General features: G+C 57.1%; 1 protein-coding gene across 1 annotated transcript in view; it reads right to left on the reverse strand.

The window, feature by feature from the left end:
• Positions 1-21,253, reverse strand: part of LOC144949214 (uncharacterized) — a 69,142-nt gene extending 47,889 nt beyond the window's left edge. The window contains exon 1 of the mRNA XM_078879103.1: positions 20,687-21,253. The gene's annotated coding sequence lies outside the window, so the exon portion shown is untranslated. The remainder of the gene's footprint in view (positions 1-20,686) is intronic.
• Between the last annotated feature and the right edge of the window lie 6,388 nt (positions 21,254-27,641).

Raw genomic sequence — 27,641 nt, forward strand, 5'->3', positions numbered from 1 at the left:
CCGCGCGTGTGTTTACCACGCGTGTGTGTTTACCACGCGTGTGTGTTTACCACGCGCGTGTGTCTACCACGCGTGTGTGTTTACCACGCGTGTGTGTTTACCGCGCGTGTGTTTAACACGCGTGTGTGTTTACCACGCGTGTGTGTTTACCGCGCGTGTGTGTTTACCGCGCGTGTGTGTTTACCGCGCGTGTGTGTTTACCGCTCGTGTGTTTACCACGCGTGTGTGTTTACCACGCGTGTGTGTTTACCGCGCGTGTGTTTACCGCGCGTGTGTGTTTACCACGCGTGTGTGTTTACCACGCGTGTGTGTTTACCACGCGTGTGTGTTTACCGCGCGTGTGTGTTTACCACGCGTGTGTGTTTACCACGCGTGTGTGTTTACCGCGCGTGTGTGTTTACCGCGCGTGTGTTTAACACGCGTGTGTGTTTACCACGCGTGTGTGTTTACCGCGCGTGTGTTTACCGCGCGTGTGTGTTTACCACGCGTGTGTGTTTACCACGCGTGTGTGTTTACCGCGCGTGTGTGTTTACCGCGCGTGTGTGTTTACCGCGCGTGTGTGTTTACCGCGTGTGTGTTTACCGCGCGTGTGTGTTTACCGCGCGTGTGTGTTTACCGCGCGTGTGTGTTTACCGCGCGTGTGTGTTTACCGCGCGTGTGTGTTTACCGCGCGTGTGTGTTTACCGCGCGTGTGTGTTTACCGCGCGCGTGTGTTTACCACGCGTGTGTGTGTTTACCGCGTGTGTGTGTTTACCACGCGTGTGTGTTTACCACGCGCGTGTGTTTACCACGCGTGTGTGTTTACCACGCGCGTGTGTTTACCACGCGTGTGTGTTTACCGCGTGTGTGTTTACCACGCGCGTGTGTTTACCACGCGTGTGTGTTTACCACGCGCGTGTGTTTACCACGCGCGTGTGTGTTTACCGCGCGTGTGTGTGTTTACCACGCGCGTGTGTTTACCACGCGTGTGTGTTTACCGCGCGTGTGTGTGTTTACCACGCGTGTGTGTTTACCACGCGTGTGTGTTTACCACGCGCGTGTGTTTACCACGCGTGTGTGTTTACCGCGCGTGTGTGTGTTTACCACGCGTGTGTGTTTACCACGCGCGTGTGTTTACCGCGCGCGTGTGTTTACCACGCGTGTGTGTTTACCGCGCGTGTGTGTTTACCGCGTGTGTGTGTTTACCACGCGTGTGTGTTTACCACGCGCGTGTGTTTACCACGCGTGTGTGTTTACCGCGCGTGTGTGTGTTTACCACGCGCGTGTGTTTACCGCGCGTGTGTGTGTTTACCACGCGTGTGTGTTTACCGCGCGTGTGTGTGTTTACCGCGTGTGTGTGTTTACCACGCGTGTGTGTTTACCACGCGCGTGTGTTTACCACGCGTGTGTGTTTACCGCGCGTGTGTGTGTTTACCACGCGTGTGTGTTTACCGCGCGTGTGTGTGTGTTTACCACGCGTGTGTGTTTACCGCGCGTGTGTGTTTACCGCGTGTGTGTGTTTACCACGCGTGTGTGTTTACCACGCGCGTGTGTTTACCACGCGTGTGTGTTTACCGCGCGTGTGTGTGTTTACCACGCGTGTGTGTTTACCGCGCGTGTGTGTGTGTTTACCACGCGTGTGTGTTTACCGCGCGTGTGTGTTTACCGCGTGTGTGTGTTTACCACGCGTGTGTGTTTACCACGCGCGTGTGTTTACCACGCGTGTGTGTTTACCGCGAGTGTGTGTGTTTACCACGCGTGTGTGTTTACCGCGCGTGTGTGTGTTTACCACGCGCGTGTGTTTACCACGCGTGTGTGTTTACCGCGCGTGTGTGTGTTTACCACACGCGCGTGTGTTTACCACGCGCGTGTGTTTACCACGCGTGTGTGTTTACCACGCGCGTGTGTGTTTACCGCGCGTGTGTGTGTTTACCACGCGCGTGTGTTTACCACGCGCGTGTGTTTACCACGCGCGCGTGTGTTTACCACGCGCGCGTGTGTTTACCGCGCGTGTGTGTTTACCACGCGTGTGTGTTTACCACGCGTGTGTGTTTACCGCGCGTGTGTGTGTTTACCACGCGCGCGTGTGTTTACCACGCGCGTGTGTTTACCACGCGTGTGTGTTTACCGCGCGTGTGTGTGTTTACCGCGCGTGTGTTTACCACGCGCGTGTGTTTACCACGCGCGTGTGTTTACCACGCGCGCGTGTGTTTACCACGCGCGCGTGTGTTTACCGCGCGTGTGTGTTTACCACGCGTGTGTGTTTACCACGCGCGTGTGTTTACCACGCGCGTGTGTTTACCACGCGCGCGTGTGTTTACCACGCGTGTGTGTTTACCACGCGCGTGTGTTTACCACGCGTGTGTGTTTACCGCGCGCGTGTGTGTTTACCACGCGTGTGTGTTTACCGCGCGTGTGTGTTTACCGCGCGTGTGTGTTTACCGCGCGTGTGTGTTTACCGCGCGTGTGTGTTTACCGCGCGTGTGTGTTTACCGCGCGTGTGTGTTTACCGCGCGTGTGTGTTTACCGCGCGCGTGTGTGTTTACCGCGCGCGTGTGTGTTTACCACGCGTGTGTGTTTACCACGCGTGTGTGTTTACCACGCGTGTGTGTTTACCGCGCGCGTGTGTGTTTACCGCGCGCGTGTGTGTTTACCGCGCGCGTGTGTGTTTACCGCGCGCGCGTGTGTTTACCACGCGTGTGTGTTTACCACGCGTGTGTGTTTACCGCGCGCGTGTGTGTTTACCGCGCGCGTGTGTGTTTACCACGCGTGTGTGTTTACCACGCGTGTGTGTTTACCACGCGTGTGTGTTTACCGCGCGCGTGTGTGTTTACCGCGCGCGTGTGTGTTTACCGCGCGCGTGTGTGTTTACCGCGCGCGTGTGTTTACCGCGCGCGTGTGTTTACCGCGCGCGCGTGTGTTTACCGCGCGCGCGTGTGTTTACCGCGCGCGCGTGTGTTTACCGCGCGCGCGTGTGTTTACCGCGCGCGCGTGTGTTTACCGCGCGCGCGTGTGTTTACCGCGCGCGCGTGTGTTTACCGCGCGCGCGTGTGTTTACCGCGCGCGTGTGTTTACCGCGCGCGTGTGTTTACCGCGCGCGTGTGTTTACCGCGCGCGTGTGTTTACCGCGCGCGTGTGTTTACCGCGCGCGTGTGTTTACCGCGCGCGTGTGTTTACCGCGCGCGTGTGTTTACCGCGCGCGTGTGTTTACCGCGCGCGTTTGTTTACCGCGCGCGTGTGTTTACCGCGCGTGTGTGTGTGTTTACCACGCGCGTGTGTTTACCACGCGTGTGTGTTTACCGCGCGCGTGTGTTTACCGCGCGCGTGTGTTTACCGCGCGCGTGTGTTTACCGCGCGCGTGTGTTTACCGCGCGCGTGTGTTTACCGCGCGCGTGTGTTTACCGCGCGCGTGTGTTTACCGCGCGCGTGTGTTTACCGCGCGCGTGTGTTTACCGCGCGCGTGTGTTTACCGCGCGCGTGTGTTTACCGCGCGCGTGTGTTTACCGCGCGCGTGTGTTTACCGCGCGCGTGTGTTTACCGCGCGCGTGTGTTTACCACGCGTGTGTGTGTGTTTACCGCGCGCGTGTGTTTACCGCGCGCGTGTGTTTACCGCGCGCGTGTGTTTACCACGCGTGTGTGTGTGTTTACCACGCGCGTGTGTTTACCACGCGCGTGTGTTTACCGCGCGCGTGTGTTTACCGCGCGCGTGTGTTTACCACGCGTGTGTGTGTGTTTACCGCGCGCGTGTGTTTACCGCGCGCGTGTGTTTACCGCGCGCGTGTGTTTACCGCGCGCGTGTGTTTACCACGCGTGTGTGTGTGTTTACCACGCGCGTGTGTTTACCGCGCGCGTGTGTTTACCGCGCGCGTGTGTTTACCGCGCGCGTGTGTTTACCACGCGCGTGTGTTTACCACGCGTGTGTGTGTGTTTACCACGCGCGTGTGTTTACCGCGCGCGTGTGTTTACCGCGCGCGTGTGTTTACCGCGCGCGTGTGTTTACCACGCGTGTGTGTGTGTTTACCACGCGCGTGTGTTTACCGCGCGCGTGTGTTTACCGCGCGCGTGTGTTTACCGCGCGCGTGTGTTTACCACGCGCGTGTGTTTACCACGCGTGTGTGTGTGTTTACCACGCGCGTGTGTTTACCACGCGTGTGTGTTTACCACGCGCGTGTGTTTACCACGCGTGTGTGTGTGTTTACCACGCGCGTGTGTTTACCACGCGTGTGTGTGTGTTTACCACGCGCGTGTGTTTACCGCGCGCGTGTGTTTACCACGCGCGTGTGTTTACCAAGCGCGTGTGTTTACCACGCGTGTGTGTGTGTTTACCGCGCGCGTGTGTTTACCGCGCGCGTGTGTTTACCACGCGCGTGTGTGTGTTTACCGCGCGCGTGTGTTTACCGCGCGCGTGTGTTTACCACGCGCGTGTGTTTACCACGCGTGTGTGTGTGTTTACCGCGCGCGTGTGTTTACCGCGCGCGTGTGTTTACCACGCGCGTGTGTTTACCACGCGTGTGTGTGTGTTTACCGCGCGCGTGTGTTTACCGCGCGTGTGTGTGTGTTTACCACGCGCGTGTGTTTACCACGCGTGTGTGTGTGTTTACCACGCGCGTGTGTTTACCACGCGCGTGTGTTTACCACGCGTGTGTGTGTGTTTACCACGCGCGTGTGTTTACCACGCGTGTGTGTGTGTTTACCGCGCGCGTGTGTTTACCGCGCGTGTGTGTGTGTTTACCACGCGCGTGTGTTTACCACGCGTGTGTGTGTGTTTACCACGCGCGTGTGTTTACCACGCGTGTGTGTGTGTTTACCACGCGCGTGTGTTTACCACGCGTGTGTGTGTGTTTACCGCGCGCGTGTGTTTACCGCGCGCGTGTGTTTACCGCGCGTGTGTGTGTGTTTACCACGCGCGTGTGTTTACCGCGCGTGTGTGTGTGTTTACCACGCGCGTGTGTTTACCACGCGTGTGTGTGTGTTTACCGCGCGCGTGTGTTTACCACGCGCGTGTGATTACCACGCGTGTGTGTTTACCACGCGTGTGTGTGTGTTTACCGCGCGCGTGTGTTTACCACGCGCGTGTGTTTACCACGCGCGTGTGTTTACCACGCGTGTGTGTATGTTTACCACGCGCGTGTGTTTACCACGCGTGTGTGTGTGTTTACCACGCGCGTGTGTTTACCACGCGTGTGTGTGTGTTTACCACGCGCGTGTGTTTACCACGCGTGTGTGTGTGTTTACCACGCGCGTGTGTTTACCACGCGTGTGTGTGTGTTTACCACGCGCGTGTGTTTACCGCGCGCATGTGTTTACCACGCGTGTGTGTGTGTTTACCACGCGCGTGTGTTTACCACGCGTGTGTGTGTGTTTACCGCGCGCGTGTGTTTACCGCGCGCGTGTGTTTACCACGCGTGTGTGTGTGTTTACCACGCGCGTGTGTTTACCACGCGTGTGTGTGTGTTTACCACGCGCGTGTGTTTACCACGCGTGTGTGTGTGTTTACCACGCGCGTGTGTTTACCACGCGTGTGTGTGTGTTTACCACGCGCGTGTGTTTACCGCGCGCGTGTGTTTACCGCGCGCGTGTGTTTACCACGCGTGTGTGTGTGTTTACCGCGCGCGTGTGTTTACCACGCGCGTGTGTGTGTTTACCACGCGCGTGTGTTTACCACGCGTGTGTGTGTGTTTACCACGCGCGTGTGTTTACCACGCGTGTGTGTGTGTTTACCACGCGTGTGTGTTTACCACGCGTGTGTGTTTACCACGCGTGTGTGTTTACCACGCGTGTGTGTTTACCACGCGTGTGTGTTTACCACGCGTGTGTGTGTGTTTACCACGCGTGTGTGTGTTTACCACGCGTGTGTGTTTACCACGCGTGTGTGTTTACCACGCGTGTGTGTTTACCACGCGTGTGTGTGTGTTTACCACGCGTGTGTGTGTGTTTACCACGCGTGTGTGTTTACCACGCGTGTGTGTGTGTTTACCACGCGTGTGTGTGTGTTTACCGCGCGCGTGTGTTTACCACGCGTGTGTGTGTGTTTACCACGCGTGTGTGTTTACCACGCGTGTGTGTGTGTTTACCACGCGTGTGTGTGTGTTTACCACGCGTGTGTGTTTACCACGCGTGTGTGTGTTTACCACGCGTGTGTGTGTGTTTACCGCGTGTGTGTGTGTTTACCACGCGTGTGTGTGTGTTTACCACGCGTGTGTGTTTACCACGCGTGTGTGTGTGTTTACCACGCGTGTGTGTGTGTTTACCACGCGTGTGTGTTTACCACGCGTGTGTGTGTGTTTACCACGCGTGTGTGTGTGTTTACCACGCGTGTGTGTTTACCACGCGTGTGTGTTTACCACGCGTGTGTGTGTGTTTACCGCGCGCGTGTGTTTACCACGCGTGTGTGTTTACCACGCGTGTGTGTGTGTTTACCGCGCGCGTGTGTTTACCACGCGCGTGTGTTTACCACGCGTGTGTGTGTGTTTACCGCGCGCGTGTGTTTACCACGCGTGTGTGTGTGTTTACCACGCGCGTGTGTTTACCACGCGTGTGTGTTTACCACGCGTGTGTGTGTGTTTACCGCGCGCGTGTGTTTACCACGCGTGTGTGTTTACCACGCGTGTGTGTGTGTTTACCGCGCGCGTGTGTTTACCACGCGCGTGTGTTTACCACGCGTGTGTGTGTGTTTACCGCGCGCGTGTGTTTACCACGCGTGTGTGTGTGTTTACCACGCGCGTGTGTTTACCACGCGTGTGTGTTTACCACGCGTGTGTGTGTGTTTACCGCGCGCGTGTGTTTACCACGCGTGTGTGTTTACCACGCGTATGTGTGTGTTTACCGCGCGCGTGTGTTTACCGCGCGTGTGTTTACCCCGCGCGTGTGTTTACCACGCGCGTGTGTTTACCGCGCGTGTGTTTACCACGCGCGTGTGTTTACCACGCGTGTGTGTTTACCGCGCGTGTGTTTACCACGCGCGTGTGTTTACCGCGCGTGTGTTTACCACGCGCGTGTGTTTACCACGCGCGTGTGTTTACCGCGCGTGTGTTTACCACGCGCGTGTGTTTACCACGCGTGTGTGTTTACCGCGCGTGTGTTTACCACGCGCGTGTGTTTACCGCGCGTGTGTTTACCACGCGCGTGTGTTTACCGCGCGTGTGTTTACCGCGCGTGTGTTTACCACGCGCGTGTGTTTACCGCGCGTGTGTTTACCACGCGTGTGTGTTTACCGCGCGTGTGTTTACCACACGCGTGTGTTTACCACGCGCGTGTGTTTACCGCGCGTGTGTTTACCACGCGCGTGTGTTTACCGCGCGTGTGTTTACCACGCGCGTGTGTTTACCACGCGCGTGTGTTTACCGCGCGTGTGTTTACCGCGCGTGTGTGTTTACCGCGCGTGTGTTTACCACGCGCGTGTGTTTACCGCGCGTGTGTTTACCACGCGCGTGTGTTTACCACGCGCGTGTGTTTACCGCGCGTGTGTTTACCGCGCGCGTGTGTTTACCGCGCGTGTGTTTACCACGCGCGTGTGTTTACCGCGCGTGTGTTTACCACGCGCGTGTGTTTACCACGCGCGTGTGTTTACCACGCGCGTGTGTTTACCGCGCGTGTGTTTACCGCGCGCGTGTGTTTACCGCGCGTGTGTTTACCACGCGCGTTTGTTTACCGCGCGTGTGTTTACCACGCGCGTGTGTTTACCACGCGCGTGTGTTTACCACGCGCGTGTGTTTACCACGCGCGTGTGTTTACCACGCGCGTGTGTTTACCGCGCGTGTGTTTACCGCGCGTGTGTTTACCGCGCGTGTGTGTTTACCGCGCGTGTGTTTACCACGCGCGTGTGTTTACCGCGCGTGTGTTTACCGCGCGTGTGTTTACCACGCGCGTGTGTTTACCACGCGCGTGTGTTTACCGCGCGTGTGTTTACCGCGCGTGTGTTTACCACGCGCGTGTGTTTACCGCGCGTGTGTTTACCACGCGCGTGTGTTTACCACGCGCGTGTGTTTACCACGCGCGTGTGTTTACCACGCGCGTGTGTTTACCGCGCGTGTGTTTACCGCGCGCGTGTGTTTACCGCGCGTGTGTTTACCACGCGCGTGTGTTTACCGCGCGTGTGTTTACCACGCGCGTGTGTTTACCACGCGCGTGTGTTTACCACGCGCGTGTGTTTACCACGCGCGTGTGTTTACCGCGCGTGTGTTTACCGCGCGTGTGTTTACCGCGCGCGTGTGTTTACCGCGCGTGTGTTTACCACGCGCGTGTGTTTACCGCGCGTGTGTTTACCACGCGCGTGTGTTTACCGCGCGTGTGTTTACCGCGCGTGTGTTTACCACGCGCGTGTGTTTACCGCGCGTGTGTTTACCACGCGCGTGTGTTTACCGCGCGTGTGTTTACCACGCGCGTGTGTTTACCACGCGCGTGTGTTTACCGCGCGTGTGTTTACCGCGCGTGTGTTTACCGCGCGTGTGTGTTTACCGCGCGTGTGTTTACCACGCGCGTGTGTTTACCGCGCGTGTGTTTACCGCGCGTGTGTTTACCGCGCGTGTGTGTTTACCGCGCGTGTGTTTACCACGCGCGTGTGTTTACCGCGCGTGTGTTTACCGCGCGTGTGTTTACCGCGCGTGTGTGTTTACCGCGCGTGTGTTTACCACGCGCGTGTGTTTACCGCGCGTGTGTTTACCGCGCGCGGTGTGTTTACCGCGCGCGTGTGTTTACCGCGCGCGTGTGTTTACCGCGCGCGTGTGTTTACCGCGCGCGTGTGTTTACCGCGCGCGTGTGTTTACCGCGCGCGTGTGTTTACCGCGCGCGTGTGTTTACCGCGCGCGTGTGTTTACCGCGCGCGTGTGTTTACCGCGCGTGTGTGTTTACCACGCGTATGTGTGTGTTTACCGCGCGCGTGTGTTTACCGCGCGTGTGTTTACCCCGCGCGTGTGTTTACCACGCGCGTGTGTTTACCGCGCGTGTGTTTACCGCGCGCGTGTGTTTACCGCGCGCGTGTGTTTACCGCGCGCGTGTGTTTACCGCGCGCGTGTGTTTACCGCGCGCGTGTGTTTACCGCGCGCGTGTGTTTACCGCGCGCGTGTGTTTACCGCGCGCGTGTGTTTACCGCGCGCGTGTGTTTACCGCGCGCGTGTGTTTACCGCGCGTGTGTGTTTACCACGCGTATGTGTGTGTTTACCGCGCGCGTGTGTTTACCGCGCGTGTGTTTACCCCGCGCGTGTGTTTACCACGCGTGTGTGTTTACCGCGCGTGTGTTTACCACGCGCGTGTGTTTACCGCGCGTGTGTTTACCACGCGCGTGTGTTTACCACGCGCGTGTGTTTACCGCGCGTGTGTTTACCACGCGCGTGTGTTTACCACGCGTGTGTGTTTACCGCGCGTGTGTTTACCACGCGCGTGTGTTTACCGCGCGTGTGTTTACCACGCGCGTGTGTTTACCGCGCGTGTGTTTACCGCGCGTGTGTGTTTACCACGCGCGTGTGTTTACCGCGCGTGTGTTTACCACGCGTGTGTGTTTACCGCGCGTGTGTTTACCACGCGCGTGTGTTTACCACGCGCGTGTGTTTACCGCGCGTGTGTTTACCACGCGCGTGTGTTTACCGCGCGTGTGTTTACCACGCGCGTGTGTTTACCACGCGCGTGTGTTTACCGCGCGTGTGTTTACCGCGCGTGTGTGTTTACCGCGCGTGTGTTTACCACGCGCGTGTGTTTACCGCGCGTGTGTTTACCACGCGCGTGTGTTTACCACGCGCGTGTGTTTACCGCGCGTGTGTTTACCGCGCGCGTGTGTTTACCGCGCGTGTGTTTACCACGCGCGTGTGTTTACCGCGCGTGTGTTTACCACGCGCGTGTGTTTACCACGCGCGTGTGTTTACCACGCGCGTGTGTTTACCGCGCGTGTGTTTACCGCGCGCGTGTGTTTACCGCGCGTGTGTTTACCACGCGCGTTTGTTTACCGCGCGTGTGTTTACCACGCGCGTGTGTTTACCACGCGCGTGTGTTTACCACGCGCGTGTGTTTACCACGCGCGTGTGTTTACCACGCGCGTGTGTTTACCACGCGCGTGTGTTTACCGCGCGTGTGTTTACCACGCGCGTGTGTTTACCGCGCGTGTGTTTACCACGCGCGTGTGTTTACCGCGCGTGTGTTTACCGCGCGTGTGTTTACCGCGCGTGTGTGTTTACCGCGCGTGTGTTTACCACGCGCGTGTGTTTACCGCGCGTGTGTTTACCGCGCGTGTGTTTACCGCGCGTGTGTGTTTACCGCGCGTGTGTGTTTACCGCGCGCGTGTGTTTACCGCGCGCGTGTGTTTACCGCGCGCGTGTGTTTACCGCGCGCGTGTGTTTACCGCGCGCGTGTGTTTACCACGCGCGTGTGTTTACCGCGCGCGTGTGTTTACCACGCGCGTGTGTTTACCACGCGCGTGTGTTTACCACGCGCGTGTGTTTACCACGCGCGTGTGTTTACCACGCGCGTGTGTTTACCACACGCGCGTGTGTTTACCACGCGCGTGTGTTTACCACGCGCGTGTGTTTACCGCGCGTGTGTTTACCACGCGCGTGTGTTTACCACGCGCGTGTGTTTACCACGCGCGTGTGTTTACCACGCGCGTGTGTTTACCACGCGCGTGTGTTTACCGCGCGTGTGTTTACCACGCGCGTGTGTTTACCGCGCGTGTGTTTACCACGCGCGTGTGTTTACCGCGCGTGTGTTTACCGCGCGTGTGTTTACCACGTGCGTGTGTTTACCGCGCGTGTGTTTACCACGTGCGTGTGTTTACCACGCGTGTGTGTGTGTTTACCACGCGCGTGTGTTTACCACGCGTGTGTTTACCACGTGCGTGTGTTTACCACGCGCGTGTGTGTGTTTACCACGCGCGTGTGTTTACCACGCGTGTGTGTGTGTTTACCGCGCGTGTGTTTACCACGCGCGTGTGTTTACCACGCGTGTGTGTTTACCACGCGCGTGTGTTTACCACGCGTGTGTGTGTGTTTACCGCGCGTGTGTTTACCACGCGCGTGTGTTTACCACGCGCGTGTGTGTGTTTACCACGCGCGTGTGTTTACCACGCGTGTGTGTGTGTTTACCGCGCGTGTGTTTACCGCGCGTGTGTTTACCACGCGCGTGTGTTTACCACGTGTGTGTGTTTACCACGCGCGTGTGTTTACCACGCGCGTGTGTGTGTTTACCACGCGCGTGTGTTTACCACGCGCGTGTGTTTACCACGCGCGTGTGTGTTTACCACGCGCGTGTGTTTACCACGCGTGTGTGTGTTTACCACGCGTGTGTGTGTTTACCACGCGCGTGTGTTTACCACGCGCGTGTGTTTACCACGCGTGTGTGTGTTTACCACGCGCGTGTGTTTACCACGCGCGTGTGTTTACCACGCGTGTGTGTGTGTTTACCACGCGCGTGTGTTTACCACGCGTGTGTGTGTTTACCACGCGCGTGTGTTTACCACGCGCGTGTGTGTGTTTACCACGCGCGTGTGTTTACCACGCGCGTGTGTGTGTTTACCACGCGCGTGTGTTTACCACGCGTGTGTGTGTTTACCACGCGCGTGTGTTTACCACGCGCGTGTGTGTGTTTACCACGCGCGTGTGTTTACCACGCGTGTGTGTGTTTACCACGCGCGTGTGTTTACCACGCGTGTGTGTGTTTACCACGCGCGTGTGTTTACCACGTGTGTGTGTTTACCACGCGCGTGTGTTTACCACGCGTGTGTGTGTTTACCACGCGCGTGTGTTTACCACGCGTGTGTGTGTTTACCACGCGCGTGTGTTTACCACGCGTGTGTGTGTTTACCACGCGCGTGTGTTTACCACGCGTGTGTGTGTTTACCACGCGCGTGTGTTTACCACGCGCGTGTGTGTGTTTACCGCGCGTGTGTGTTTACCGCGTGTGTGTGTTTACCACGCGCGTGTGTTTACCACGCGCGTGTGTTTACCACGCGCGTGTGTTTACCACGCGTGTGTGTGTGTTTACCACGCGCGTGTGTTTACCACGCGTGTGTGTGTTTACCACGCGCGTGTGTGTTTACCACGCGCGTGTGTTTACCACGCGCGTGTGTGTTTACCACGCGCGTGTGTTTACCACGCGTGTGTGTGTTTACCACGCGCGTGTGTTTACCACGCGCGTGTGTGTGTTTACCACGCGCGTGTGTTTACCACGCGCGTGTGTGTGTTTACCACGTGCGTGTGTTTACCACGCGTGTGTGTGTTTACCACGCGCGTGTGTTTACCACGCGTGTGTGTTTACCACGCGTGTGTGTGTTTACCACGCGTGTGTGTTTACCACGCGCGTGTGTGTGTTTACCACGCGCGTGTGTTTACCACGCGCGTGTGTGTGTTTACCACGTGCGTGTGTTTACCACGCGTGTGTGTGTTTACCACGCGCGTGTGTTTACCACGCGTGTGTGTGTTTACCACGCGCGTGTGTTTACCACGCGTGTGTGTGTTTACCACGCGCGTGTGTTTACCACGCGTGTGTGTTTACCACGCGTGTGTGTGTTTACCACGCGCGTGTGTTTACCACGCGTGTGTGTTTACCACGCGTGTGTGTGTTTACCACGCGCGTGTGTTTACCACGCGCGTGTGTTTACCACGCGCGTGTGTGTGTTTACCACGCGCGTGTGTTTACCACGCGCGTGTGTGTGTTTACCACGCGCGTGTGTTTACCACGCGTGTGTGTGTTTACCACGCGCGTGTGTGTTTACCACGCGCGTGTGTTTACCACGCGTGTGTGTGTTTACCGCGTGTGTGTGTTTACCACGCGCGTGTGTGTTTACCACGCGCGTGTGTTTACCACGCGTGTGTGTTTACCACGCGCGTGTGTTTACCACGCGTGTGTGTTTACCACGCGTGTGTGTTTACCACGCGCGTGTGTGTTTACCACGCGTGTGTGTTTACCACGCGCGTGTGTTTACCACGCGCGTGTGTGTTTACCACGCGCGTGTGTTTACCACGCGTGTGTGTGTTTACCACGCGTGTGTGTTTACCACGCGCGTGTGTTTACCACGCGTGTGTGTGTTTACCACGCGTGTGTGTTTACCACGCGCGTGTGTTTACCACGCGTGTGTGTGTTTACCACGCGTGTGTGTTTACCACGCGCGTGTGTGTTTACCACGCGCGTGTGTTTACCACGCGTGTGTGTGTTTACCACGCGTGTGTGTGTTTACCACGCGCGTGTGTTTACCACGCGCGTGTGTTTACCACGCGTGTGTGTGTTTACCACGCGTGTGTGTTTACCACGCGCGTGTGTTTACCACGCGTGTGTGTGTTTACCACGCGCGTGTGTTTACCACGCGTGTGTGTGTGTTTACCACGCGCGTGTGTTTACCACGCGTGTGTGTGTTTACCACGCGCGTGTGTTTACCACGCGCGTGTGTTTACCACGCGTGTGTGTGTGTTTACCACGCGCGTGTGTTTACCACGCGCGTGTGTTTACCACGCGCGTGTGTTTACCACGCGTGTGTGTGTTTACCACGTGTGTGTTTACCGCGCGCGTGTGTTTACCGCGCGTGTGTGTGTTTACCACGCGTGTGTGTGTTTACCGCGCGCGTGTGTTTACCGCGCGTGTGTGTGTTTACCACGCGTGTGTGTGTTTACCACGTGTGTGTTTACCGCGCGTGTGTGTGTTTACCACGCGTGTGTGTGTTTACCACGTGTGTGTTTACCGCGCGTGTGTGTGTTTACCACGCGTGTGTGTGTTTACCACGCGTGTGTGTTTACCACGCGTGTGTGTGTTTACCGCGCGCGTGTGTTTACCGCGCGCGTGTGTTTACCACGCGTGTGTGTGTTTACCACGCGTGTGTGTTTACCACGCGTGGTGTGTTTACCACGCGTGTGTGTGTTTACCACGCGTGTGTGTTTACCCGCGCGCTGTGTGTTTACCACGCGCGTGTGTTTACCGCGCGCGTGTGTTTACCACGCGCGTGTGTTTACCGCGCGGCGGTGTGGTTTACCACGCGTGTGTGTTTACCGCGCGCGTGTGTTTACCACGCGTGTGTGTTTACCGCGCGCGTGTGTTACGGTGTGTTTACCACGCGCGTGTGTTTACCACGCGTGTGTGTGTTTACCGCGTGTGTGTGTTTACCGCGCGTGTGTGTTTACCGCGCGCTGTGTGTTTACCACGCGTGTGTGTGTTTACCACGCGTGTGTGTTTACCGCGCGCGTGTGTTTACCACGCGCGTGTGTTTACCACGCGCGTGTGTTTACCACGCGCGCGTGTGTTTACCGCGCGCGTGTGTGTTTACCGCGCGTGTGTGTTTACCGCGCGCGTGTGTTTACCACGCGCGCGTGTGTTTAACCACGCGCGCGTGTGTTTACCGCGCGTGTGTGTTTACCACGCGCGTGTGTGTTTACCGCGCGCGTGTGTTTACCACGCGCGTGTGTTTACCACGCGCGCGTGTGTTTACCGCGCGCGTGTGTTTACCACGCGCGTGTGTTTACCCACGCGCGCGTGTGTTTACCACGCGCGCGTGTGTTTTACCGCGCGGCAGTGTGTTTACCACGCGCGTGTGTTTACCACGCGCGCGTGTGTTTACCGCGCGTGTGTGTTACCGCGCGTGTGTGTTTACCGCGCGTGTGTGTTTACCACGCGCGCGTGTGTTTACCACGCGCGCGTGTGTTTACCGACGCGCGTGTGTGTTTACCGCGCGGTCGTGTGTGTTTACCACGCGCGCGTGTGTTTACCACGCGCGTGTGTGTTTACCGCGCGCGTGTGTTTACCGCGCGTGTGTGTTTACCACGCGCGCGTGTGTTTACCACGCGCGTGTGTGTTTACCGCGCGCGTGTGTTTACCGCGCGTGTGTGTTTACCACGCGCGCGTGTGTTTACCGCGCGTGTGTGTTTACCACGCGGTGTGTGTTTACCGCGCGCGTGTGTTTACCCACGCGCGTGTGTTTCCACGCGTGTGTGTTTACCACGCGCCGCGTGTGTTTACCACGCGCCGTGTGTGTTTACCGCTGCGCGTGTGTTTACCGCGCGTGTGTGTTTAACCACGCGCGCGTGTGTTTACCACGCGCGTGTGTGTTTACCGCGCGCGTGTGTTTACCGCGGCGTGTGTGTGTTACCACGCGCGCGTGTGTTTACCGCGCGTGTGTGTTTACCACGCGTGTGTGTTTACCGCGCGCGTGTGTTTACCACGCGCGGTGTGTTTACCACGCGCGTGTGTGTTTACCACGCGCGCGTGTGTTTACCGCGCGTGTGTGTTTACCGCGCGTGTGTGTTTACCACGCGCGTGTGTTTACCACGCGCGCGTGTGTTTACCACGCGCGTGTGTTTACCACGCGCGTGTGTTTACCACGCGCGCGTGTGTTTACCGCGCGTGTGTGTTTACCCGCGCGTGTGTGTTTACCACGCGCGCGTGTGTTTACCGCGCGCGTGTGTTTTACCACGCGCGTGTGTTTACCACGCGCGCGTGGTTTACCCGCGCGTGTGTGTTTACCGCGCGTGTGTGTTTACCGCGCGCGTGTGTTTACCGCGCGTAGTGTGTTTACCACGCGCGCGTGTGTTTACCGCGCGCGTGGTGTTTACCACGCGCGTGTGTTTACCACGCGCGCGTGTGTTTACCGCGCGTGTGTGTTTACCGCGCGTGTGTGTTTACCACGCGCGCGTAGTGTTTACCCGCGCGTGTGTGTTTACCACGCGTGTGTGTTTACCACGCGTGTGTGTTTACCACGCGTGTGTGTTTACCGCGCGTGTGTGTTTTACCACGCGCGTGTGTGTTTACGCGCGCGTGTGTTTACCACGGCGTGTGTTTACCTCGCGCGTGTGTTTACCGCGCGCGTGTGTTTACCACGCGCGTGTGTTTACCACGCGCGCGTGTGTTTACCACGCGCGCGTGTGTTTACCGCGCGCGTGTGTTTACCACGCGCGTGTGTTTACCACGCGCGCGTGTGTTTACCGCGCGTGTGTGTTTACCGCGCGTGTGTGTTTACCGCGCGTGTGTGTTTACCACGCGCGCGTGTGTTTACCACGCGCGCGTGTGTTTACCGCGCGCGTGTGTTTACCGCGCGTGTGTGTTTACCACGCGCGCGTGTGTTTACCACGCGCGTGTGTGTTTTACCGCGCGCGTGTGTTTACCGCGCGTGTGTGTTTACCACGCGCGCGTGTGTTTACCACGCGCGTGTGTGTACCCACGCGCGTGTGTGTTTACCGCGCGCGTGTGTTTTACCCGCGCGTGTGTGTTTACCACGCGCGCGTGTGTGTTTACCGCGCGTGTGTGTTTTACCGCGCGTGTGTGTTTACCGAGCGCGCGTGTGTTTACCACGCGCGTGTGTGTTTACCACGCGCGTGTGTGTTTACCACGCGCGCGTGTGTTTACCACGCGCGTGTGTGTTTACCGCGCGCGTGTGTGTTTACCGCGCGTGTGTGTTTACCACGCGCGCGTGTGTTTACCACGCGCGTGTGTGTTTACCGCGCGCGTGTGTTTACCGCGCGTGTGTGTTTACCACGCGCGCGTGTGTTTACCGCGCGTGTGTGTTTACCACGCGTGTGTGTTTACCGCGCGCGTGTGTTTACCACGCGCGTGTGTTTACCACGCGCGTGTGTTTACCACGCGCGCGTGTGTTTACCGCGCGTGTGTGTTTACCGCGCGTGTGTGTTTACCACGCGCGTGTGTTTACCACGCGCGCGTGTGTTTACCACGCGCGTGTGTTTACCACGCGCGTGTGTTTACCACGCGCGCGTGTGTTTACCGCGCGTGTGTGTTTACCGCGCGTGTGTGTTTACCACGCGCGCGTGTGTTTACCGCGCGCGTGTGTTTACCACGCGCGTGTGTTTACCACGCGCGCGTGTGTTTACCGCGCGTGTGTGTTTACCGCGCGTGTGTGTTTACCGCGCGCGTGTGTTTACCGCGCGTGTGTGTTTACCACGCGCGCGTGTGTTTACCGCGCGCGTGTGTTTACCACGCGCGTGTGTTTACCACGCGCGCGTGTGTTTACCGCGCGCGTGTGTTTACCGCGCGTGTGTGTTTACCACGCGCGCGTGTGTTTACCGCGCGTGTGTGTTTACCACGCGTGTGTGTTTACCACGCGTGTGTGTTTACCACGCGTGTGTGTTTACCACGCGCGTGTGTTTACCACGCGTGTGTGTTTACCACGCGCGTGTGTTTACCACGCGTGTGTGTTTACCACGCGCGCGTGTGTTTACCGCGCGCGTGTGTTTACCACGCGCGTGTGTTTACCACGCGCGCGCGTGTGTTTACCACGCGTGTGTGTTTACCACGCGCGCGTGTGTTTACCACGCGTGTGTGTTTACCACGCGCGCGTGTGTTTACCGCGCGCGTGTGTGTTTACCACGCGCGTGTGTTTACCACGCGTGTGTGTTTACCACGCGTGTGTGTTTACCACGCGTGTGTGTTTACCACGCGTGTGTGTTTACCACGCGTGTGTGTTTACCACGCGTGTGTGTTTACCGCGCGTGTGTGTTTACCGCGCGCGTGTGTTTACCACGCGCGTGTGTTTACCACGCGCGCGTGTGTTTACCGCGCGTGTGTGTTTACCACGCGTGTGTGTTTACCACGCGTGTGTGTTTACCGCGCGTGTGTGTTTACCGCGCGTGTGTGTTTACCGCGCGCGTGTGTTTACCGCGCGCGTGTGTTTACCGCGCGCGTGTGTTTACCGCGCGTGTGTGTTTACCACGCGCGCGTGTGTTTACCGCGCGTGTGTGTTTACCACGCGTGTGTGTTTACCACGCGCGTGTGTTTACCACGCGCGCGTGTGTTTACCGCGCGTGTGTGTTTACCACGCGTGTGTGTTTACCACGCGTGTGTGTTTACCACGCGTGTGTGTTTACCACGCGCGTGTGTTTACCGCGCGCGTGTGTTTACCGCGCGCGTGTGTTTACCGCGCGTGTGTGTTTACCGCGCGTGTGTGTTTACCGCGCGTGTGTGTTTACCGCGCGCGTGTGTTTACCGCGCGCGTGTGTTTACCACGCGTGTGTGTTTACCGCGCGTGTGTGTTTACCACGCGTGTGTGTTTACCACGCGTGTGTGTTTACCGCGCGTGTGTGTTTACCGCGCGTGTGTGTTTACCGCGCGCGTGTGTTTACCGCGCGCGTGTGTTTACCGCGCGCGTGTGTTTACCACGCGTGTGTGTTTACCGCGCGTGTGTGTTTACCACGCGTGTGTGTTTACCGCGCGCGTGTGTTTACCGCGCGTGTGTGTTTACCACGCGTGTGTGTTTACCGCGCGTGTGTGTTTACCACGCGTGTGTGTTTACCGCGCGCGTGTGTTTACCGCGCGTGTGTGTTTACCGCGCGCGTGTGTTTACCGCGCGTGTGTGTTTACCGCGCGCGTGTGTTTACCGCGCGTGTGTGTTTACCGCGCGCGTGTGTTTACCGCGCGTGTGTGTTTACCGCGCGCGTGTGTTTACCGCGCGCGTGTGTTTACCGCGCGCGTGTGTTTACCGCGCGCGTGTGTTTACCGCGCGCGTGTGTTTACCGCGCGCGTGTGTTTACCGCGCGCGTGTGTTTACCGCGCGCGTGTGTTTACCGCGCGCGTGTGTTTACCGCGCGCGTGTGTTTACCGCGCGCGTGTGTTTACCGCGCGCGTGTGTTTACCGCGCGCGTGTGTTTACCGCGCGCGTGTGTTTACCGCGCGCGTGTGTTTACCGCGCGCGTGTGTTTACCGCGCGCGTGTGTTTACCGCGCGCGTGTGTTTACCGCGCGCGTGTGTTTACCGCGCGCGTGTGTTTACCGCGCGCGTGTGTTTACCGCGCGCGTGTGTTTACCGCGCGCGTGTGTTTACCGCGCGCGTGTGTTTACCACGCGCGTGTGTGTTTACCGCGCGTGTGTGTTTACCGCGCGCGTGTGTTTACCACGCGCGTGTGTTTACCGCGCGTGTGTGTTTACCGCGCGTGTGTGTTTACCACGCGTGTGTGTTTACCACGCGTGTGTGTTTACCACGCGCGTGTGTTTACCACGCGTGTGTGTTTACCGCGTGTGTGCGCTCTCCACACACCGGCGGTGTTGCTGTACTCGTGACGAATTGGCCACGTTCTGTTTACGTGACAATCCACTTACCAGTTGGCTGTGTCGAGTGGTGGCGAGTTTAACGACGCATTTTTATTTACGCGCTCTCACCCAAACAACCCATGTTATGGATGATATTGGTCGCGAAGGCCTACGTATTTAAACCCGAAACTAAACAATGCTTTTTGGACCATGTAAGGCCCCAACTGAGTCATGTATATCTCTTGTTCAGAAGCGACCTGGACATCACTATTGATAGCAGCTCAATCAAGTGGCTCATCATCGTCATCATCATCATCGTCGTCATCATCGTCATCATCGCGTGAACATTGATAGCAGCAGCCAACTAACTCGAAACGCCGCGATGTTGATTCTAAATGTGGAGGGGGGGAAACCGGAGGACCCAGAGAAAAACTCCACGCGACCACGGGGAGAGAGACGCAGACTCCAAATATACAGCAGCAGGCGTCAGGGTTGGGATCGAACCCACGACCTCCTGCACACCAGGCGATGTAGTCAACATCTCCTAGCCACCGAGATGATGATGAGAGAGAGAGAGACACGCAAACTCCAAGTATACAGCAGCAGGTGTCAGGGTCGGAATCGAGCCCCGCGTGTGACTGTGTGTGGTCGAGCACAATCAGAATCCGAAGAGCCATAAAGCTCGTTTCTTCACAGAGTCAGAAAGTTCCAACAACAAACGAAACAGAAACAAACACGCGCTCGGAGAGTGCCGCATGGGGAATGTGAGCAGATCGCAATGGTTATCAATAGTTATCAATGGTTATCAATGGCGATGCCGGCGATGATGGTGAGTTGTGTTGTGGATAAGGGTCCAGCCCAAAGCTGCACATCGCCCACGCGTCTCGAGGGGCACCCCCAGCGGCAGCCGTCACTCGGGTGGCACGTGGCACCGTTATTCTGCCCGCACGGTGATGATTGCTGCTGCTGCTGCTACTGTGTGTTGCTGTGTGTGTGTTGTTGTGTGTTGTTGTGTGTGTTGCTGTGTGTGTGTGTAGCTGTGTGTGTGTTGTTGTGTGTTGTTGTGTGTGTTGCTGTGTGTGTGTGTTGCTGTGTGTGTGTGTTGCTGTGTGTGTGTTGCTGTGTGTGTGTGTAGCTGTGTGTGTGTTGTTGTGTGTTGTTGTGTGTGTTGCTGTGTGTTGCTGTGTGTGTGTGTAGCTGTGTGTGTGTTGTTGTGTGTTGTTGTGTGTGTTGCTGTGTGTGTGTGTTGCTGTGTGTGTGTGTTGCTGTGTGTGTGTGTTGCTGTGTGTGTGTGTTGCTGTGAGTTGCTGTGTGTTGCTGTGTGTGTTGCTGTGTGTGTTTGTTGCTGTGTGTGTGTGTTGCTGTGTGTGTGTGTTGCTGTGTGTGTGTGTGTTGCTGTGAATTGCTGTGTGTTGCTGTGTGTGTTGCTGTGTGTGTGCGTTGCTGTGTGTGTGTGTGTGTTGCTGTGTGCGTGTGTTGCTGTGTGTGTGTTAGTACGCACCGTGTGTTAGTACGCGCCGTGTGTGTGTTAGCACGACAGTCACACACAGACACACAGAGACGTCCACGGAACGACCACGCGGTGCCATGCCCGGTGCCGCGTCGCCGCAGCTGCTACAGCTGCTGCTGCTGCCGCTGCAGCGGCTGCGGCACCATCAGAGGGGGCGCGACGCCTCCCGTCGACGTCGCCATCCAGAAGTGGACAAATGTCGCGCACGGCCGCCGCGCGCGAGAAGAGAGGGGCCCCCGTGCGGCGCCTTTACCTTTACCTTTGCCTGCTCGCTGTCGCCGCCTGGCGGTGGATGCCCCCCCCCCCCTTAGCCTCCGAGCTGTGGCCGGGAGAGTTCCATCGCGGGCGAGGGCGTCGAGTGGCGAAATCCCTTCGGTCGCGAGTCTCGCCGTGCGTATCTCTGTGTGTGTCTCTGTGTCTGTGTGTCTGTTTGTCTGTGTGTGCCTCTGTGTGTCTGTCTGTGTGTCTCTGTGTGTGTCTCTCTGTGTGTGTGTCTCTGTGTGTGTGCGTGTCTCTGTGTGTGTGTCTGTGTCTCTGTGTGCGTGTGTCTCTGTGTGTGTGTGTCTCTGTGTGTGTGTCTGTGCGTGTGTCTCTGTGTGTCTCTGTGTGCGTGTCTCTGTGTGCGTGTCTCTGTGCGTGTCTCTGTGTACGCGGGTCTCTGTGTGCGTGTCTCTGTGTGTGTCTGTGTTTGTGTATATATAACTATGTGTATAACTCTCGCTGTATATCTCTCTGTGTGTGTGTGTAACTCTGCTGCGTGTATCTCGCCCTCGCTCTCTCTGTCTGTCTCGGTAACCGCGCGCTCTCTTCTATAAACGAAAGGAAACCCCCGCGTTCGTGATGATGGTGCGTGCCGGGTGAAGGTGGAGCGATGGGGCGAGGGGAGGGCTTGTGGTTGGGTTGGGCATAAGGATACGGAAATAATAATTTATTTAATACACTTTTATTTCTACAACCGAAGGAAAGGCAAACTCGGCGTCACGGGAAATGTCAGCCCGTCTGTCACGCACAAAGACGGTCAGAACATAATAACGAGAAGAGTGATAATAGCATCAGCACTGCCAAAAACTAAGCACCTGTCTGTGTATTTTGTGCCATTAGACACTTCACCCCCACAACTGCCAATTGGTGATGGGGCAGTTGTGGAGAGAGTGGAGAGTTTCCCATACCCGGGCAGTGTGCTCCGGTTTTACAGCAGAGGTCTCACTCTGAATCAGTCGAACGGCATTATCTTTTCACCGGCTGCGTAACGCTGTGTGGAAGCTACCTGGTCTGTTGTTCCACACGAAGCTTCGGGTCTTCTTGGCCACGGTCATGACCCGAAGCTCCGTGTAGAGTGACAGACCAGGTAGCTTCCACACAGCGTTACGCAGCCAGTGAAAAGATGTCATTCGTGAAACGTGGACCCCCCCTAATAGAACATCTTTGCCGGTTAGAAGCATTTAGGCTGGCCTGCCTACGATCCATCCTGGGTTTAACCAGGCTGGATTGTGCGAGGAGCTCACAAATCCTTGAAAGATCTGGACAAAGTTCCATCGGTGAGCTCCTCCGGCAGGCAAGGCTGCATTGGCTGGGTCATGTAGCCCGCATGCCCAGCCACCGCATGCCTGAACAGCTTTTGTTCGGCCAGATCGAGGGGGCTAAACGGGCGCGGCACGGGCTAGAGAGGAGATGGAGTGATGTGGTACAGGAGGATGTGGAGCTGAGTGGACTTGCTGATGACTGGTACCAGCGGTGTCAAGATCGGCCTCTGTGGAGGAGGCTCGTGAAGGACACTACTGCTCCTGGACAGGGAGCTGCGGCCTTCATGCCACGTGGGAGCCCGACCTCGCCTGAAAAAAAACAAATTCCTAGAGAGCTGGAGAGAAGACGATCCGGGCTGACGGAGTCTGCTGGGCCCCGGGGGAGCTGATGGGCGATGGGACGGAAGCGTAGAGATGAAAATCATACATAGGGAGGGGGAATAACGTTTTCAAATATGTTGGAGATGGAGAAAGAGACACGGACACAGGAGGTTTAAACGATATTTTGTACAATGCAGGTGTGCACAGATGAGCCATGCATCAGGGCAATAACCATTAAATACTTTGCCATATTATCAGAGGGTTTAGGAGAGTTATTTTACATTAATGATATCTGAAGTGGTTAACTGGTTCGTGTGTTTTCCAAATTTCAACAGGTATGCCTCAGTGAAGTGATTGATGTGAATTTGAATGGCACAGTTACTGGTTTTCAGTCAGGGTGAGGTAGTCCCGGTGAAACGTTATTGACGGGTAGTTACAGAGTTGTTCAGGCAAGAAGGCTGTCTGGTGTAGACCACTGAGTTTTAAACACAATGCAATGTAATGACATGGTGCTACCTGTCCGCCTGAGGGGTGTATCTGGGGTCAAGGTGAAAGGCGGAGTCAGTCGGGAAGCTGCGGGGGGGAGGCTTGGACACGCTGGGAGGTTTAGACGGGAGACGGAACCAGAGGTTCGGGCTGTTGCGGGTCCTGGCTGCGGCGTCTCTCTTCGTCTTTCGGCCGCGTGGCCGATCCTCTGCACGACGCTCACCGGCGTCGTCGCTACGCGAGTCAGACGGCTGTGTAGTTAGACGCCGACGATGGGGTAGCGTAGAAGGGTCGGCTCTGTGTCGCCAGGTTGATACGTTCTGTATCACGCCCCGTGTTGTGCCCGCTGTGAGAATAACTAAGAAACTATAATAATAGGATTTTCCCCCTTTTTTCTGGCAATAAAATAGGGGAAACCCCTATTATTATTATTATATGTTGGTACTGGCAAAGGAGGTCTAGTGATGTAGAAACTACGAAGCTCTCTACACCACATGTCTCGGAAGTCGCTCACTACACATATATTACCAGAGCATGTTTTCGTTTGAATGTTCACCACGAGTAGTGTGTGGTCAATGCAGACATGATTCCTTGCAAAACGTTTCTGTTTGGTGTTTGAACATCATAACATCTCCCGTTGTATTGCCGGAAAGGTTAAAACCTAATCTTATACTTTGGTACTGCCAAGAAAGGTCCCACGGTGATCACACAAAGGTGGTCCTGGAACTCGAGGGGAGCTGTAGCTCGGCTCGCCAGGGGAATTCAGGACACCAAAGTGTGGACTGACTCCACGTGCTCCGCCTGCATGGGATGGAATGTTTCTCTCCCTCTCGCAGGCACGCGTCGGCTTTGCCCTCCCCCCCCACGTGCTCCCGTTTCCTCCCACGTGTACGCGTCTGTCATGCTCCATGCACAGTGGACGCGAGCAGGGCGACGAGAATTGGTGAAGCGGCTCGACCCGAGCACCGGCCCGGGCCCCCACCCCCCAAGCCGCCGCCTCTGCCTCCTCCTCGTGCGTCGTGGTCGCAAAGTCTCCGACGACGACTCAGGGGGGGGGGGGCGCGCATCGCGCAACCCCCCCCCCCCCCCCCACGTCTCCATCTCTTCCTCGGTGCCTTTTCCCCTAAAGTGCGTCGGGGCTGCTCGCCCTGGGGCCGGCTGGCAGCGGCTCGCCCCTGCACACGGGGGTAGCCCCCCCCCCTCTCTCGGGCCATCCTGGAGCAGTGGAGGTGGCGCTCTGCAGCGAGTGTCGTTGGGAAGTGTGGGGAGCGGGTGGGGGGCGGGGAGGCCCCTGGGGGCTCCCCCTCCCCCTGCCCCTGCCCCGGGCTCGTCGTCGTCCACCTCGGCTGGTGAACAACACATCAGTGCGCAGCACCTCGCGACCTCACGCAGGCGGTCGTGATTCCACCCCCCCCCCCTCGTTGAACAGGAAGCGCCCGTGCGATGGTCGGTTGATGTGTGTCTCTGTAGACCACCAGGGGTGGGGGACGTGCGGCCCGCGGGCCGTATAAGGCCCGCGAAAACACATTCCTGCGGAGGGAGCTGGTAGGAACGTTGAGTTGCTCGGTCAATGGCCAGGGTCAACGGCGGCGTGGTGTATTCCGCAAATATGCCCGACTGTGAGGGCGGGCACAAGCCGGCGTGAGTAGGTTAAACGTTGAGTTTTATAAGGGCACCACGGGGTGACCAGCCCCTCCCCTCCCCACCCAGCCCCTCCCCACCCAGCCCGACCCCTCCCATTTTTGGATGCACGACGGACAGACTGACACAATAATCCCCTGTGGGCTGGTGGAACCAGGTGGTTCCTACCAGTATCATTTGGTATGGCCCTGCCAAGGCAACCGCAGGCGGGACTCGAAAATCAATAAATCTCGGAGCAAACCTGGAAAAGCAGTTGCGAGTAGCAACATCATCAATACCAGCGAACATCACACGCCTCACCAAAGAGAAGCAGTTCCAGCCATCACATTAGGGGTGACTTAATGATGTTATAGATATCCAAATGGCCCTTGGCAGAAAACAGGTTCCTCGCCCCTGCTGTAGGTGGATCGCTCCCCGTATATGTGTGTGTCCGTGCGTGTATATGTGTGTGTGTGTGTCCGTGCGTGTATATGTGTGTGTGTGTGTCCGTGCGTGTATATGTGTGTGTGTGTCCGTGCGTGTATATGTGTGTGTGTGTGTCCGTGCGTGTATGTACCAGTGACGATTATATCTCAACCGGTCCTGGGCCTCCCTTAGGTCGACTCAGCCTCAAATTATTACCTGGTGCGGTATGTAAACATCGCCACTGGGGAGACAAAGGTGGACGGGCATGGTGCTGGCCATCTACCCCCTCGTGTGCCGTGCCGGCCTTCATAGGTGCTCGCGAAGAGCACTTGCCCCCATATGTTACCAGAAACTTGCTTCGTTTCCTGCCGGTGAGTCTTCGACACTTCACATGGCCTCAAGGTGCACCTAGCCTGGTACAAGCGTCAATGTACCGTCACCGCCACTTCGTCGCGAAGAGCACCTGTGGTTGCGGTATCTATCTATGCTATTATCTGCGTGTGGGCATGTATATATGTGCGTGTATCGCTACAGGTGGGGCATGAGCACAACCGCAGCCTCTAGCGGCGGATGCACGTGTCGAGTTTGGATCACTACCAACGATACTCACCTGACGTGGTGGACACCACGTGACACGGATCAAGTACAAATAAAACTCCTCTGATCGGTACCTAACGGGCCTGGAAAAGGATTTGGTTAGAGGCAGGGAACTTGAAGGGGATTGGAGGTAAAAATACAAAATGGAAAGAGCGGGAAACGGAGTGGAAGGTGATTGGCTGGAGGGAAAGTGGGTCACGAAACCTTCGAGAGAGGGGATTGTGGGATTTATGAGCGGGGGTGGGGGGAAACGCGAGAGCTCGACACGCTTGGAGTGAATGGAATCCTTAAAAAGAGGAATTGAAGACTGATGTTTGTGGAAGACTCCCCTGTCGGGTGTCGGTTATTGTTCGACTTGCATCCCATTGGGATTTTGCACTCAGCGTTGATATACGGTGCTTTTTTCTGGAAGATTTTTACTGGTTTTTCCTGGATGTTTCTGTTACGACACCTCACATGATTTGTTTGTTGCGGTTGCACCCGAGTCAAGAGCCTCATGGCTCACAGGGCTACACCTAATAAATGAAACTGAAACCACATGTACATTGAACATCTTTCGCACCGCACGTAGCCAACCTTGCAAATCGGAGGTGCAGCGGAAGACCGCAACGCGTGCGTGGTTACATCGGGGCCGTGCCTGCTCTCACCGACAAGAGGGGAACCGCTTTGTTTAAGACGCGAGTCACCCAGCGGCGGTCCCTCTGCGCGTGGCGGCCTGAACGTGCCCTAAATTCGTCCCCTCGCCCCACGGACACGCACCCACACATCGCCGCTCCACCCGAGGTCGCGCAGCCTTCCCTCGGCTCGGGGAGACGGTCCCCCGGGGTGAAGATCCTGTGCACCTCCTCGCTGGCGGCAGGGAAGGTTTCTACACCGAGGGCCTGTCGGTCGGGAAGAGCCCTCTCAGAGTCAGCTACCTGTCCAACACCAGCACTCACACATACACACAACGCAACACCAACAATAGAGTAATTAACTGCAGGCAAGCCAACAACTCAGAGGCGTGGAGCTAAGCTCAGGGCTGCTCGAAAGCCCTGACCCAACAGATATAGAGAGGCCTTTAGATGTTTGTTAAAAGTCAGAGTGCATTTGATGTTGCGGATTTGCAAAGGGATGGAGTTCCACACCGACAGCAGATAACAAAACGACACGGACTGTGCAACATTTATTCGCTCACCCCAGGTTTGGCTGGGCTTAGATGATAATTTCTGGGGTGCCTCCACCTGGCGAGCCCGGCACGATGGCACTCGATCCCATAAGTTGTGAATTCCAGAGGAACCTGACGTCTTCCAGTTCTTCCACACACCTCCACCCCCTGCTCGTCCACCCCCCAGCTCGTCCACCCTTCAGCTCGTCCTCTGCCAGCCTGCTCCTACAATCCCTCTGCCTCTCCCATCCTGGTTTTGCCACCCACCCCGGGGCCTTAAGCTCCCTGATTTGCTACCGATCGGGGGAGGGGTCTTGCGGGATTCTCAGGCACCGATTCCATCACCGACACCCTCCCATTCCACCCCTCCCCTCCCTCGGTGGTCTATGGCTCTACGGGCTCAGTCATTGGCCAATAACACCTCAAACATATATATATATAAAAGACTGCAGAGCTTGGGCAATTGCCGTCATCCCTGCTCAGCTGTGGTTCCTCCTCACGCCTCTGAGTCATCCTCTCTCTCTACGACAGCGGCCGTAGGCGGTGCAGTCTGTCAAGTTGACATCATTCATAAATAAACTATGGCCGATGTGCCAGAATATTTCTCGAGTGGCAGCAAAGCGATGCTTTCCTTCTTCCAGCAGTGATCAGTTCACGATCCACTCCTGGCTGAAGGCCTCGCCAATCCGTCACCAAACAGTCACGGTACCGGCACACTGTCATTGTTATTGTAAATCACGGTTGCTGGTTCCAGGCATAACACGACAAGCGGCCAGCAACCAACAGCATTATTCAAGTTGTAGATAACAGATGAGAGTTGAGTAGTTACTTGACTAAGAGTAAGGTTCATTATAAGAACTTCAGGAATCGAGTGACTGAGTTGGTTGTTGTGACCTGCAGTGAGGTGGTGGTTGAACAAAACGTGGATGGGTGAGTTAGTGTGTGAGTTATTGAGTGAGTTAGTGAGTGAGTTAGTGAGTGAGTTAGTGAGTTAGTGAGGGAGTTAGTGAGTGAGTTAGTGAGTGAGTGAGTTAGTGAGTTAGTGAGTGAGTTAGTGAGTTAGTGAGTGAGTGAGTTAGTGAGTGAGTTGTCAT

Source organism: Lampetra fluviatilis, chromosome 53 (genome assembly GCF_964198595.1).
Source record: "Lampetra fluviatilis chromosome 53, kcLamFluv1.1, whole genome shotgun sequence".
NCBI classification, from domain to species: domain Eukaryota; kingdom Metazoa; phylum Chordata; class Hyperoartia; order Petromyzontiformes; family Petromyzontidae; genus Lampetra; species Lampetra fluviatilis.